This window comes from Triturus cristatus, chromosome 10 (assembly GCF_964204655.1).
Source record: "Triturus cristatus chromosome 10, aTriCri1.1, whole genome shotgun sequence".
In the NCBI taxonomy this organism is placed as follows: Eukaryota; Metazoa; Chordata; class Amphibia; order Caudata; family Salamandridae; genus Triturus; species Triturus cristatus.
In genome coordinates this window covers 613,393,002-613,407,672 of record NC_140593.1, presented here as the reverse complement: position 1 = coordinate 613,407,672, position 14,671 = coordinate 613,393,002, and the positions used below count along the sequence as shown (strand labels likewise).

General features: G+C 39.8%; 1 protein-coding gene across 1 annotated transcript in view; it reads left to right on the top strand.

Moving 5' to 3' along the window:
* The window catches only part of TXNDC11 (thioredoxin domain containing 11), a 440,118-nt gene that overhangs the window by 373,675 nt on the left and 51,772 nt on the right, over nt 1-14,671 (top strand). The window lies entirely within an intron of this gene.

The window sequence follows — 14,671 nt, the reverse complement described above, 5'->3', positions numbered from 1 at the left end:
ACTCAGACCTGTATAGGAATCAGATTCACCCTGGGGCATATACACATTCCTTTATAGTCCTAATGAAAGCCCTGGATCCTTTGGCCTAGTGAAAATTGGGCTGAAATATGTTGACTCGCATAGTAGGATCATAATTTCCATGTACGCATACACCCTTAATTTGTTTTCATTTTAATCATACCAGAACCATCACCAATAAAAGGAATACCTTGGGTGTTTTCTAGGTAGGGAGGTTGTATACTATACCTCCTCTCCTCTCTGCCCCTCTGGAGTTTTGGAGCTTTGTTCCAAAAAACTCCAAGATACTTGTGGTAGTATTTTATGCTGCATATAAAATTAGTCTATTCACAAAACAGAGGGTTGTGTAATTGATGAAACGATAGGGAATGCAACTGATAGTATAGGAAAGGGATGCAAAGAGGAAGAATGAAAAAAGGGACTGAGTGCAGAATGCCTCCTGCCTCATCTTAGTAGTTAATGGCCCAGATTCAACATTAAGGATAGGAATCCAGAGTGTCCTTTGAGAATGATGTAGAGTCTTGTTTTGAATCAGTTGCTGGATGTTGTATATGCCTTGTGTGGCATATATCCCAAATATCAAAACCTGTTCTGTTCAGTATTGAAGGCAGTCCTCTAATGTACACTTAGTAGGCATAATGCATTATGACTTTTCTTATTCATACGGTACTTGGATTTTATACCTCATATTGCAAATATTGATCATTCCTTAAGTGTCTGTTGTGATGCGGTTTTTCATGAGTTGAATTCTTCCAACCATTTTAGCAAATTCATATCTGTATGAATTATCATTTTTGTTCATTTCCAACCTGTTTTCAAATCATCAATAGCACTTTCCCCAGTGCATTTTGTACCAATCCCGGTCCTTTGTCAGGCTGAAGAATCTGTAATAAAAATGTACCATGAACTATAGTACAACTTTACTCCAATTTTAAACCAAAATAATTGACAACAATAATTCAAAGACTGGAAACAGTAAGTTAGTATTCATGTACAAACAGTAGACTGACCAAGTAATGAAATTGCAAACACTTTTAATCATTGTGTGGAAGATAAAACTAACCATACTTCAGTAAAATGAATTGTCGAAATTTAATTTGTGAGACCTTTTCATGGGTTAGTGAGAGCCATATTGATTACCATATATTGAAGAGAGAAATAGAGAGTCTGTGAAAGGTGGAAAATATAAATCCAGCCTCTGAACTTAAAGCAAAGTGAGCTTACGAATGGGCGAATGTTCGAACGTTTTATCAGTTGTACTGATCAGTAGTAACAGTCCCTGCAAAAGTAACATTATAACAACCAAGAGACAGTGTTATATTTGAATATCTTCATATGTTTAATTTGAATTGACAGATTATGAGGAGAATCAGATTTCTGCAGCATCTCGACTCTGTGCCATATTTCAACATTTAATCACTCGGGCTCAGATATAAAATTGATGGACAGATGACAAAGAAAATAACTCATAGAGTTAGTAGAAGTTGAAATATCATCTTGGATCAGCCCTATATTTAGAGTTTAGGTAATGTGGGCTGAGGTTTCAACGCGGGGTTAATAAACAGCAAAAAAAGGGCTACGCTGTAGTAACTGGGTGGTGTTCACTGAATGTCCTAAACACAAATGAAGTACAGCACATAGATACTACTTTTTAGCACTATGTTTGAGGATTCAAAACATTTACCAAAACCGGCTGAGAGTGCTATATATATATATATATATATGTCAAGGGCTATTCCTATGTAAGTATGTATAAAACTGGTGCTCATGTGAATTGAAAAGAAAAATTATGAGAATGAATAGGGAAAAAAGCTATATAGCAAAACAATAAAATCAAGGTGAGGTAAATGTGGTATGTGTGCAGCTGGCATGTGGCCAAGCGAAAATCAGAAGATGCATCGAATAGAATAATGGCACTTAAAATAAATCAATGAAACCTATGCAGCTCCTGAAAAAAGATCAATATAAATATAAAGTTGAAAGAAGATGGCAATCCACTATATTTTATGAGAATAATCCATGAATGTAAACAACTAAATGCACATCTAAAAGAACTAAAGTACAAGCATTTACAAAAAATCTTGACAAACATTACTCAAGTAGGATGAAACGTGAATTACCTATATTAGTCCATTTGTGAACAATGTACCAATAAGTCAGTCTGTAAACAATGTCTGTAACAGGTGTTCACATATTACAAAAAGCAAAACATTTCAAATATATCCTTTAGGTTCTTTAGTTGGTGTGTCCAGTTTCTTTATCCAGTGTGTCTCACGTTGTAGTATCCGACTATGTTTATCATGTTTGGATTCTCCTGCATTGTTTCCAGTACCTGGTATCTCAATTGACTAATACTGTGACCTTGGGTGAAAACATTTACACCGATTGCAGATCTTTTTTTAAATGTATTGTTCCTATATAACTTTTGTGTTTACTTAGCAACATTTTTATCATCCGCTTCATTTTGCCCCCCATATAGAAGCCCTTAAGGGCATTTTAATCAGTATATGCAGTTGTTTGTCACATGTAGTTTTTCTTTAAAAAAATATATTCTTATCATTGCATGGGTATATCACATAGTTGCATTCTCACATTGTTACAATCTACACAACTATGTAAGGGGTGTGTTCTCGTGTCTTAACTGTTTCCATCTCCCTTTGTCTCATTCTGGTTGCTGCATTGTTTACTATTTTTTCTGTAATCATCTCATATGTTTTTAGTTCTTTGGTAAGTGAATATGGTTTTAGTAGTGTTATGTAAGCCTATAAAATCCAATTCTAGTTCATGAATAACTTAATTCATTAAAATTACCTTTTTGGTTGCTTTACTTGCAGTCTCTCTTGACATTGGCTTTTACTAGGTCTTCCCTATTCATAGATCTCGACCTCTATGTAGCTTCATGTACCAGCGATGATGAATAACCTCCTTCTTGAAATTTTTGTTTGAGGACAGTCCTTTCTTTATTCATGTTATCTTTGTTGCAATTTATAGGTTTTAACCCCAATAAGTTGCGAGTAGGATTAGTGTTTTTTAAAGGCCCATGGTGGAAACTCCCATAATAGAGTATATTGTTTCTGTGTGTTATATTTTTGTAACCACTGGTAGTAATGATATGGTTTTCGATTTGTACGAGGACATCCAAGAAGAGCATCTCTTCATCATCACTTACATAGTTGAATTTAATAAACATATTTTTATTGGTTAGTTCTGTAATTTCCTTGATTAGGTCTTCCTTAGTGCCCCTCCATAGAATAAAAATTTCACCAATGTATCCTTTGTAGAGAATCAATCCACTCAACCTTTGTTCATCCATGTAAATTTAGTTGAATTCACATTTCACCATGAAAATGTTTTCATAACTTGGAGCTCCACAAAATCTGAGTCAGTGGTATTCTGCTTTCACTCTATAGTATTCTTTCTTCCTTTTGAAATAACTGGAAAATTGAGAAGAGTAACAATTCCACGATGAATACTTTATTTGTTTGTACTTGATTATTCAGTAGGGCCCATTCTACCACTTTTGGTTCTTGATGAGTGAGATCAAGGCATTTCATTCAATCAATGAATACAACTTTATTTGGATGCGTTCTATCATCCATAAAAGTATACAAAGCAACATAAAATAACAGTCATAGCAGCACAGACATTGCACATGTTCAAACAATAATATAACACACATTTTAAAACAGTATAGACCTGCCTGCACGTGCAGCAGATTTTAAAAAGGACCCGATATAAAAAAACGCTTCCTCGTTTATGAGCAGCAGTAGAAATCTAAAAGCAGGCCTACATTGACCAATATCATAACAATATTTCTTTAAAATGGAATTAAAAATAATCTAGTCTACTTAGCATAAAATGTACAGAAAAACATAAAATGAAGTATAGATTGTACATTATCACAAGGACAGAGCTTGATTTCAAGATTTTGTACTTAGCCCAAGGGAAAACAAAGCAAATATTTCATAGTACCAGATCTAAAGCGGAAAAGCAAAGAACACTCCCAGCGAGTACGAGCTAGCCTGATGTAGTCAGTATTGCAGTCAGATTCCCTCAAATAATAGTATTCATCAACACTAGTCTTATACTCCATGTCCCTCAGACACCTTGATTCTTCGCGTTTATAAAGTGCTTTGGTCACAACTTTCTTATTTACACCCTCACAAGTTAATGGGTCATTAAACATACTCTGCATCCCTACTTTGCTGAGTTCGTCCTTTACAAATGTAATTCAGGAGATTGAAAGTCCCTTATCTAGGGAGAAAGAGTCCTTTATTATCTTCTTAGTTAAAACAGCCTTGTAATTCTACCAGACGGCAAGCCATAGCAAGACTGGCTGCACCCTAATGAGGTCTGCTATATAGATATGCCCAAGTTCCTTATGGTTGATAAAATGCAAGGATGAAATTACGGCAGACCAAAGCGTTCTGCAAAACCTATTTTCTTCATGCTGAATGGCCATGTAATTAGAAATCCCCCACACTTCAGCCCCATACATGGCAATGCATAGACATTGTGATCTATATATCTGTAATATTAAAACAAGGGACTCCTCACCTTTGGGTTGCCGAGACTACATACCGACCCATTAGCCGATTCAAATTTGGTGGTGCTAAGGGCAATATTCGGCGACCAGGATCCCTAGGCTGAAAAAATAATGTCTAGATAAGGAAAATAATTAGTACTACTCACGCAGTGGGTGCCAAAAGACATATTCGAAAGGGAACGACACTTGGGGCCACAAGACATAATGTGGATTTCTGTAAAATGAGTCTGAAGATCAAGGGAAGACATGAAATCAACAAAAGCATGGACCAGCAAGCGCAATGCCTGGGGGTGCGTGCCATGAGTACTGCATTGTCCGCGTAGAGGAGCTTATTGAGCAGTCTGCCTTTTATAACAGGTACGTCAGGAGTGGCGCGTATTAAGTGAGAGAGTAAATCATTAATATAAAGAATGAATAAAAGAGGGAGCAACACACTTCCCTGTCTTACTCCACGGTGACTTGCAGTGTCCCCAGACACCTCGCCCTGTGTGCGAATGTGAATCCTGGCCCTCATATCCTCATGCAGATAGATAAAATAATAAACTAAGACTGTGTCCAAACCTTGTGCAGCTAGTAAATGCCATAATTTGGCCCGGTTAACACAATCAAATGCTGACTAAAGCTCCATGAATGCTAAATTAGGGGGAGACTGTTTCGTCACTGTGTATTTTACAAGGGCCAGATTTAAGTTGAAACACTACTCAATGGTTCCTACTTTGTGCCTAAACCCTAATTGGCAGTAATGTAAGAAAGACCCCTTTAACACCAAAGCAATAATCCTATTATAGACAATTCTGCCAAGTATTTTTGCAGTAGTATCAATGAGTGAGATTGGCCGGTATCAGCCGGGGGATGAGCGATCCCCTTTTTTAAAAATAGGGACAATTATTGAAGTGCCACAAGTTTCAGGTAGAGGAGAATAAGCAAGATTATTAAAAACATTTGTGAGCAAAGGGGCCCATAGAGAGGTATTACTTTCAATAAGATTAAAGTTGAACCCATCGGGCCCGGCGCTTTGTTACCCACACTTCGACTAACAGCATTCTCTACCTCCTCTAATGTTGTCCGAAAGCAAGATACTAAGCAGTAGTCTAGAGTAAAAAAGGCAGGAGATAAAGGTGCTGCATATATTGTGCTAAAGTGTTCCTCCCATGTACTGCTAACAATATGGCACGAAATAAAGGTAGATGACCTAGTAATACGCTTTAAATCAGCCATACAGGCCCAGAATGACTTGCTATTGCCAAGTTGTGAGACCTGAGCTAGAGCTATCCACTGTCCTGTAACAACCTCCTGTTGTCGCTTGGCAATGGTTATTTTATATTGCTTAAGCAGAAAAGTCACTAAAGCCGGGTCCCTAGGATTGGAGACTAATGCTAACCAAAACACCCTATTAGCAGCAGAACATTCAGAGTCGAACCATCTGGGAGTATCAGACATAAGCTTGGCAGGTTTCAGGAGTGCCTTCCTAATCCCTGAACTACAGTTAGTGAAAGCTTCCACCACCCGCAAACCTCGAGCCTCCGCTGACGGACACCAATTTACCAGATCCAAGTTAGTTTCAATGATCTCTTTTAATGATTGAACAGGGTCATGCAATCTTCAAACCAATCTCAAGTTGTCAGTACTAGGTTGCAAGTTACATGCATCACTATCCTGCCTAAACTTTCCTTCTTAGCACAGTGAGAGTGTGGCTTCAATAGGGGCATATAGTGCATTGACATCGATTTCGCACAATAAGATGTTCGTCTGCTGCTGCTGTAGAGCAACATTATGGAGAATTGTAAAAAAAACAAGCATGATTCGATATTCTTGACAATTGGTTGCAGGAATTTGTCAGTATATTCACCTATATATTCATGTAGGGATCCTTAGTCCAGTACAGTAGAACAAAATGTGTGGTCCCAGAGATCTTTAAGCACTTTCGCTCACATGTATAAATTTGTTCTTCTAGAATAATCTGTGGTTAAATATCCTTTAGCTATCACACTTACCCATCCATTAATTTCTGCCTTATTCAGTATCCCTCCCAATATTTTTGTAACCCTCTGGAAGGGTTACTGCCCAGTTTCAGGTAAATATTCTCATTATTAACATATTCTGAGATCGCTGCCTCTTCCTACTAACTTTTTATCAGTTACGTTTTATTTCTAGGTTGCACCGTACATCTTTGTTGCTCACCTAGCAAAAAAAAAAGTCATTCCGATCTTCCTGCCTCATATTCTGCTTGGTACGTATGCTATTTAGGTCAGCTTGTTTTGTTCTGTGGGTAAGGGAGCAGCAGAGAGCCTGTTCCTATGTCTTTTTCCCATCTATTATGTGGATAACCCCCCAGATCCCCTTCTCCCAATCTTCCTGCCTCATAGTCCCTTCTTCATGGTACTTATGCTGTTTGGGTCAGCTTGTTTTGTTCTGAAGATAGGAGAGTAGCAGAAAGCCTTTTCCTATGTCTTTTTCCCATCTATTCTGCAGATAACCCCCCAGATCCCCTTCTCCCAATTTTCTTTTTATTCAAAGTATATAACCCCTACAAATTGTTTCTTCTGCACAGCTTGATAGTCTATAGGCTTCCTTTCAATTTGGTATTATCATAAATTGTATTCCACTATTTAGTCTTTTTTCCAAAGTCTTTTTACTTAGGTTTGGTCATATTTCTGCATTGGGTGTGCATGTTACAAAAAAAAAGAATATGAACAGTGGAAAGGAGATTAAAGGGTGGGGAGGTGCTCCTGGGGTAATACGTAGTAAGTGGAAAGCAGATAAGAGGACAAATAGGCACTCAAATTCTATCAATAAATCTGCCAATCAGTTTTCTTCAGATACAATAAAGAAGAAACTCTGAAAACGTTTACTTGCACAATTCAGTAACATTGTGAAGACCAACTATTGTTTTTTTAGTATTTAAACAATAAAAGTCCATGATTCCACTGCGAGTAACCCATAATAATCACATATTTCCCCCTTACCATCCTTTCAATCATTCTTTGAGATCACAAAATGTACAAGCCTAAGATGATGCTAGTTCAATGATGCCGAACATCATACTTTAATCAGTTCTCCCCTACGCTTGGAGAACGACCTTCACAATGCGGTTGTTACACCGCGGTATGTTTACATCGCGGGCATTACTACGACTTGCGCTGGATGGCGCTCTAAGCTAAGGAATAGTATGAATTACTATTCCAACACCTTCCCTACTGTAACGTAGGCTGGAGTTGGAATAGTAAATCATACTATTCCTAAGTACAGCGCCCTCAAGCACAAGGCGTAACGAACGCGATGTAAAATACCGCGTTGTGAATGTATACGTTGTAACGTCATACATTGCTGCGCTCAGATACATCATCAGTGAGTCCATGTCAAAGACATATCAGAAAGTCCTTACACCTACTCCAGGATCAGTTCCGCCATTTTGAGAGAAAGCCTTCTGCAGGCTCCAAAGTGCGAGCTAACTGTTTGGCCTGTCTCTCACCTGACTTACCTCAACAGTAGCCTCGAAATTGAATTTACCAAACATATTTGGGTATACATGCAACATAGCAGTCTATTTCATTATAAACTAACATAATTCAGATCTGTGAGTGATACAGAAGCCAGAGCAGAAAATGTCAGGGAGGTCCTCTTCATTCACAAGGGAAGAGTATCACTCTGCACTGATACTTCTGAAAGTCCAAGTAGCTTCCTGCACGAAAGATCTCAGCACTCTGTTTACTTGACTGATTAGTAAAGGCTTTCAGTTCCATCCTTATAGCGTCGACTATCTGTCTTCACTGAACTTTTCTACTAGTAACAGTCTAGGATTGTGCTAACATAGAATATTAAATATAGTTCTCTATTCATCTGAACGAATTGGTCGTCTTTTACGTAATCTATGACTGGTATAGGGGTCACTTATATACTTCCTAAGAGGCTAATCACTCTTCGTTTTTTTCCAGGAAGGCCTTAAGGTGGGTCTATAGGCTCACTAGAGGGACACACTTTTCATCAAACCCAGTGTTGTGGAGATTGGAGAAAGGAGCTCTCTCTTCAGACTGAGAGACTGAGACAGACTGGCACATCCACCACCATGCTCACTGTTCTGCTTCGTTGGTTGCATCAATATCCCTCGTTTCCTTGTGTGACCCACCCCATCTCTCTTGCGTTGCTAGATGAGAAGGCACCATCCGTGCATACAGTGCTGTACTGGGCCTTCCTCTGTCGGTTGTCCAGTAATATGTTGAGCAAAATACCTTCTATTGGCAGCTGTGAACATTAGCTGCCTCCCTCAGTCACTAACTCACAGAAGCTTATGTATGCTCCCCAGTTTCCACTTCTAAAACAATAGCTGGAGCTGACTAAGTAACTCATAGTGTCAATCGAGCCAGTCATACTCCACTTTGCACCAAGCAGCAAATCCTGTCACACCCAATCAATCAATCAATCAATCAATCATAACATTTGTAATGCACACTATGGGATGCTGCTACTGCTCAAGAAGCCAGGTCTTGAGGAGTCTTCTGAAGGTCAGCAGGTCTTGGGTCTGCCGTAGGTGGATGGGGAGAGTGTTCCAGGTCTTGGCGGCGAGGTGGGAGAACGATCTGCCGCCGGAGTTCGCTATTCGGAAGCGGGGGACTGTAGAGAGGGCGAGGTCGGCGGAGCGAAGCTGGCGGGTGGGGGTATAGAAGCTGAGTCGTTTGTTGAGGTACATTGGTCTGGTATTGTGGAGTGCCTTGTGTGCGTGGGTGAGGAGTTTGAAGGTTATCCTCATGTTGACGGGGAGCCGGAGCAGGTCTCTCAGGTGGGGTGTGATGTGGCTGCGCCGAGGGATGTCGAGGATCAGGCGTGTCATACCCATGTTATACCAGCAACATAGATAGGAAAACCATATTCTGATTTACCTTGATTCTTGCATGCAATCAACATCTAGGCTTAATATGTCACACTTCGGCCAATCAGATGTTGATTCACCTCAGTACATAAAACAAGCCCTCACATATTTCCTTTGCTTGTGAAAAGGCACAGTCTCTCCTGCAGGGCCTGCTTTTCTACTAAGCTTACATCTCTTACGAACTTGTTCCAAGTGTGGGGGTGAAATCTGGTGCAAACTTCGCTGGAGGAAATACTGTTACTGCACACCTGTTTTGGACTCGGTCCAAGTGTGGTGGTGAAACTGGGTGCAACATATCTAATGTTCGCCCTAAGTTGGCAGGCTATGCCTAGATGTGGGTCCCTTGCTCACTTTGCCACTGGATTCAAGCTAGCCTGGCTGATGAAGGGTGTTACCCAGAAACCGGTCCCAGGATGCTTGTTTCCGGTTCAGGGAAATCCTGGCTGGGCAGTTCAGGCTGGACTGTTCCCATGAGGCACAGGGTCAAGACTGATTTGCATATAGCTGGGTCTGAAGTGGGCTAAATAATGATGATGGATTCAACCCAGATCTGTGACTGGGGGTGAGTGTTTCTGAAAAGTTACAGAGGTCCGGCCATCATCTCCTTGTGTTAGCTTTAATATTTTTCCACCCTGAATTTAGCAGCATTGGTGATTTTCAAAACATAATTTACCCCCAATTTACATTTTAGAACATAAAGCCCTCCCAATGTGTTTTTGTCTGGAGTGTAAATTGTTGAGAAAGCTCTATTGGTTTTAATCCAGGAAATTTCTAGTTTTGCGAAGTTATTTTCTTTGCCAAAAGTTACTGCTTGTGGATAGCTTTGTTCCATTGTTTCGATTTACATAGTTTTTTGTTACCCAGCAGTGGTGAATGCCACACCAGTGCAGTAACACTCGTTCTGTTTTTCGTGTGTCCTAATTTACTCGTTTTCTAGCAGCACATCTCCTCGAGTGAAAGGGAGCTTTGTGTTCTGAGCGTCGAGCTCGGAGATAGAGATCTCGATTAGCAAAAAGGAAACATTTTTCCTGGAGATAAATTTCACCATTTATTCTTAATCTTTTACAGCGTGTGGCCTCCTGTAACTCTGTACAGATTGTTGTAAAATGGTCAATTAAAGCTAGATTGTAAGTTTCAACCTTTTATGGTACTGTGTCTTTTTACAGGAGATTCTTCTTGATTAATATAAAAACGCAGTAGGGGGTTTGACATGCTTTCTGGACCCAAAAATGGGCAGATTTCATGAATAGCCCAGAGCCCACTGCAGACTCTAAAGGGCATCGCCAATTTTTTTGAAAATGCGTTCTGTTTTGGCCATCTGCCTGCCAGTCTAAAGATCTATTAGGGAGTCGTCTAAAAATTGGTGCATTTGTCTGGTAGGGAAAAAAGCGCATCGGTCCAAAGTTTTTCTTAAGATCTTGACGCTGGTGCTGCTAAATGCCAGTGTTTTTGAATACCAAGGTTGCCTCGTTTTAATTCCACCTCATGCCTCTTTCTTCCACCAGGCTACACTTCCTTTCTCTTTATCTCACTTGTTGTTATTCCAGTTTATTAATTTGCCACTCTTCCAAAATTATTTTCCTTCTTCGTCCCTTTTCTGCCTTTCTTTCTCTCTCCAGCTTTGGTTCAAAGACTGATAGATAATAAGTCCCGATCCCCAAATAACCAACACCTGCAACCACCGATACAAATTAAGCACTGACTTTGGTTTGTGTTTGTTTGTATGAGATCTACACAGCAAAACTGTAGTTACAAAGGAACCATGTGATTAACCGAGATGGGTGACACAGGAAGGGGGAAGGATATTAACAAGAACAGTGGGGAGAAGGGAAGGAAGACTGTGTATGCACCATAGTAAGGGTCACAGCCTTTGGTGGGGCGGAGACAGTAAGGAGACTTTGGTATCTAGTTGGTATTGGCAGGGCCAGATTTACACCGTGTTAAGACAGTGTGACTGTAACATACATACGTTATTTGTACTTGTGCCTGTTTTACATGTTTTCTTACTCTATTTTTTATCTGTTTATTTTATTCATTTTGTGCTCGCCAGTAAAACCAGCAAAAAGCTGGTGTTAACCTTGTGTGAAAGATTCTATTGTTGTGTCTGCCAAGCAGGCTTTTTGTTTGAATTATTCACTCAGTTTATCATTATCACTGGAATGTATCCCTCCGGTTAAGTCAGTTCGTATAAGCAGCTTTGATAGTGTTATTATTTCCTAGTCCAAACAAATAGTCATTGTCTAGGAATGTAATGCTTTTGGCTTGATTATGGTTTGTGGATCAAAATGCATACATTTCTCCGAGTTTTTATTAAGTGTTGGCCATGCAGACTCGTTTATTTGTGTAGATAAGGTTATTGGAAATTCTGTATGACTAGAGGTCTGCTTTTGTCTACCAAAACCAATAAGTGAATAGCCTTAAGGAGTTTACAGATAATTCCAGTCTCTTTTGTTTCTGAGACATTTTACGGAAAGTCCCAGAGTGCCATTTTCAGAAGTAGTCTAACTATAAAATTCTAGGTTTTTACTTCCTGTGCAGCAATAAGTTGAGATATTTGCAAGTATGTGTGTCATTTAGGGTTTTTAAAAAACTCCCAAGTGTACATTATAATGGCCACGTTTAAGATTTAAAACCCTGAACTCCATTTATTCACTACCAAAACTATGGAAACCGGTGCTGTATAAGAATTGTATTCCAAATCTTGAAAATCATAGTAGTTCACCGCCCTCTAGAACGACTCCTGGTGGCCGACAGGACTCGGACCTACCTCTACGCTGAAAGGCCATGCCCACAATCTCAGCATCATCCTAGACAGCGAACTCTCCATGAAACAGCATGTCAGCGCCATATCATCAGCCTGCTTCCACACGCTCTGAAAGATTTTCAAGTGGTTCCCCATCAGCAGCAGGAAGACATAATGCATGCCCTAATCACCAGCCGACCAGACTACGGCAACACACTCTATGCAGGCACCACCACCAAACTCATGCAAAGACTCCAGACGATCCAGAACGCAGCTGCCGGACTGATCCTCAACCTGCCCTGGAGAACCCACATCACCTAGCACCTGAAAGACCTCTACTGGCTCCCAATCCACAAGAGATACCATTTCAAGCTCCTGACCCAAGCCTACAAAGTCCTCTCTGACCAAAGACCCACCTACTTGATCCTGCAGCTACACTTCCACTGCCCCTCATGCTGCCCCCACCGGAACCTCCGCTCTGCACACCTCGCCCTCGTGCAGATACCTCGCATGCACCACGGCCGCACTGGAGGACGCACCTTCTCCCATCTTGCCAGCAAAGCCTATAACACCCTCCCCCTTCACCTCCGCACCTTGACCTTGCTGACCGACTTCAGGAAGGGTCAGGGTCAAGACCTGGCTCTTTGAATGAGACCTGCAGCAAGCACCTGGATCCCTTCGCAGGTGGCAAGCCACACTTTATAAATGTTACCTGATTGATTTATTCATTCATTCATTCACTTAAGGTCTGAGGACAGGTTTCTGAATGTGTGTCTCACTGGAGAATTTGAGATTATATAAAGTGTTTAAAACTTTTTTGTAAATTAGGTCATGGTAAATATTGGGAAAAAGGGTTATCATGAAGCGCTTATTCTAAGAATTGATTGACTATAACATTTAATGGATTAAATGAAGTGCAGTGGACATTAAATGTTAGTAGCCGATTTTATTTAGAATTTGGTCGATATGCATGGCAAGATGTACGTTGGGCAACATTTTTTGGTTCCTGGGCATTCTAGATAGGAAACCAAAGCAAGTCATAACCACGTTTGGATTCATTAGTAAGTCTGCTGTTAATGTGTGCTTTTTATCAGCATTTCTTTAGTGCAGGGATCATTCAGAAATAAAACTACATGCATTTATAAAATTGGGCAAAAATTGACCCTTTATCACTCTCGATTTACAGTTTTCTTTAGCTTTCTCCAATCCTGTGACATATATCCACATACGTAGTACTGTTTGCTGGGGAATGTAGACATCTGAGATTGGCCATTCACTGTTCATATTAGAATTTAGCACAGTGTTGATAAAAAATGACATTACAGAAAGTGTGTTCCAAGCAATGTCCATTGATATGTGGGGCAATTTGAATAGGACAACCATACAAAAGCAATTTAACTCATTTCATTCCGAGCACTTCTACTTTGTGTGTATATAGACCTTCGGTTGAAGGTCTTCAACACAGAAGAAATTGTACAATGTCCTTTTAGAGCACTGGGTGCGAAATTATATGTTGGAATTGTACTGGACATGCCTGAACTTTTGGCGTTCAACAGTGTTACAGCACATGTTCTTCCACTTGTTCGGTGGAGGAAAGTTGCACAGTAAGCGTTATTTAGTTCACTTTTGGTTCCAGAGGTACCTTTCTCTGTGATCTGCATTTTTCATACTCTGCCAAAGAATCCCAAGTATTATAGATATTGCTGACGCTTGTAATATCAGCAAATATCATATTATTCATCTCACACTTATGTTTGTTTACCTTTCAAAGGGGTACTTTTCTGGGTGTCGAAATTCTTTTTCTTTCTTTTCTTTTTTCCCTTCCCCATGGCGAATTAAATGTGACTATTTAGCAGATAAGTTGATTTTGAGGCTTACCCTATTTGTGGACCCTGGATCGCGCTCTTTACCGAATAATCCGTGTACATGAGGTACCCTGTAATCAGAAGAGCAAGGGTACAATTTGATATTTAAAATTGATCGAAAAAAGCTTGGCTGATCTGGTTTGTCTCTGGAGAGGAGCCGACCCATTTGTTATTTTTCAATTCACTGTTTGTGACTCATTCTCTCGATCGCTGAGACTTCTTGCCACACTGAGGGACTTTGTGAAATCTACAAAAGGGTTTTTCACAGATTGAAAACCGTGGTGTAGTGAAGTCCTGAAAATTCAATGTTGCTTCACGTTCAAAATTGTAGCAAACATTCTCTGTCACAAAACTGAGAGACAGTGTTGCAGCATTGAAAAGGGACATACTTTTTCAGTGACTGAAGCTGTCTCCATGAATGTCAATATAAAGAATGGATTGTCTGCCCATGAGGATAAAATCACATCAGCTGAATATTGTAGCTGTGTGTCCTCGCTCGTACCAATTCCAGTAAATTTACTCTGCATTTGTGGATAGATATATATGTTTATTTGCACAATTAATTAAAATCATTGCAATTCATACAAAGAGAACATAAAAAGCACTTTCCACTCCCAATTAAATTTGTGGAG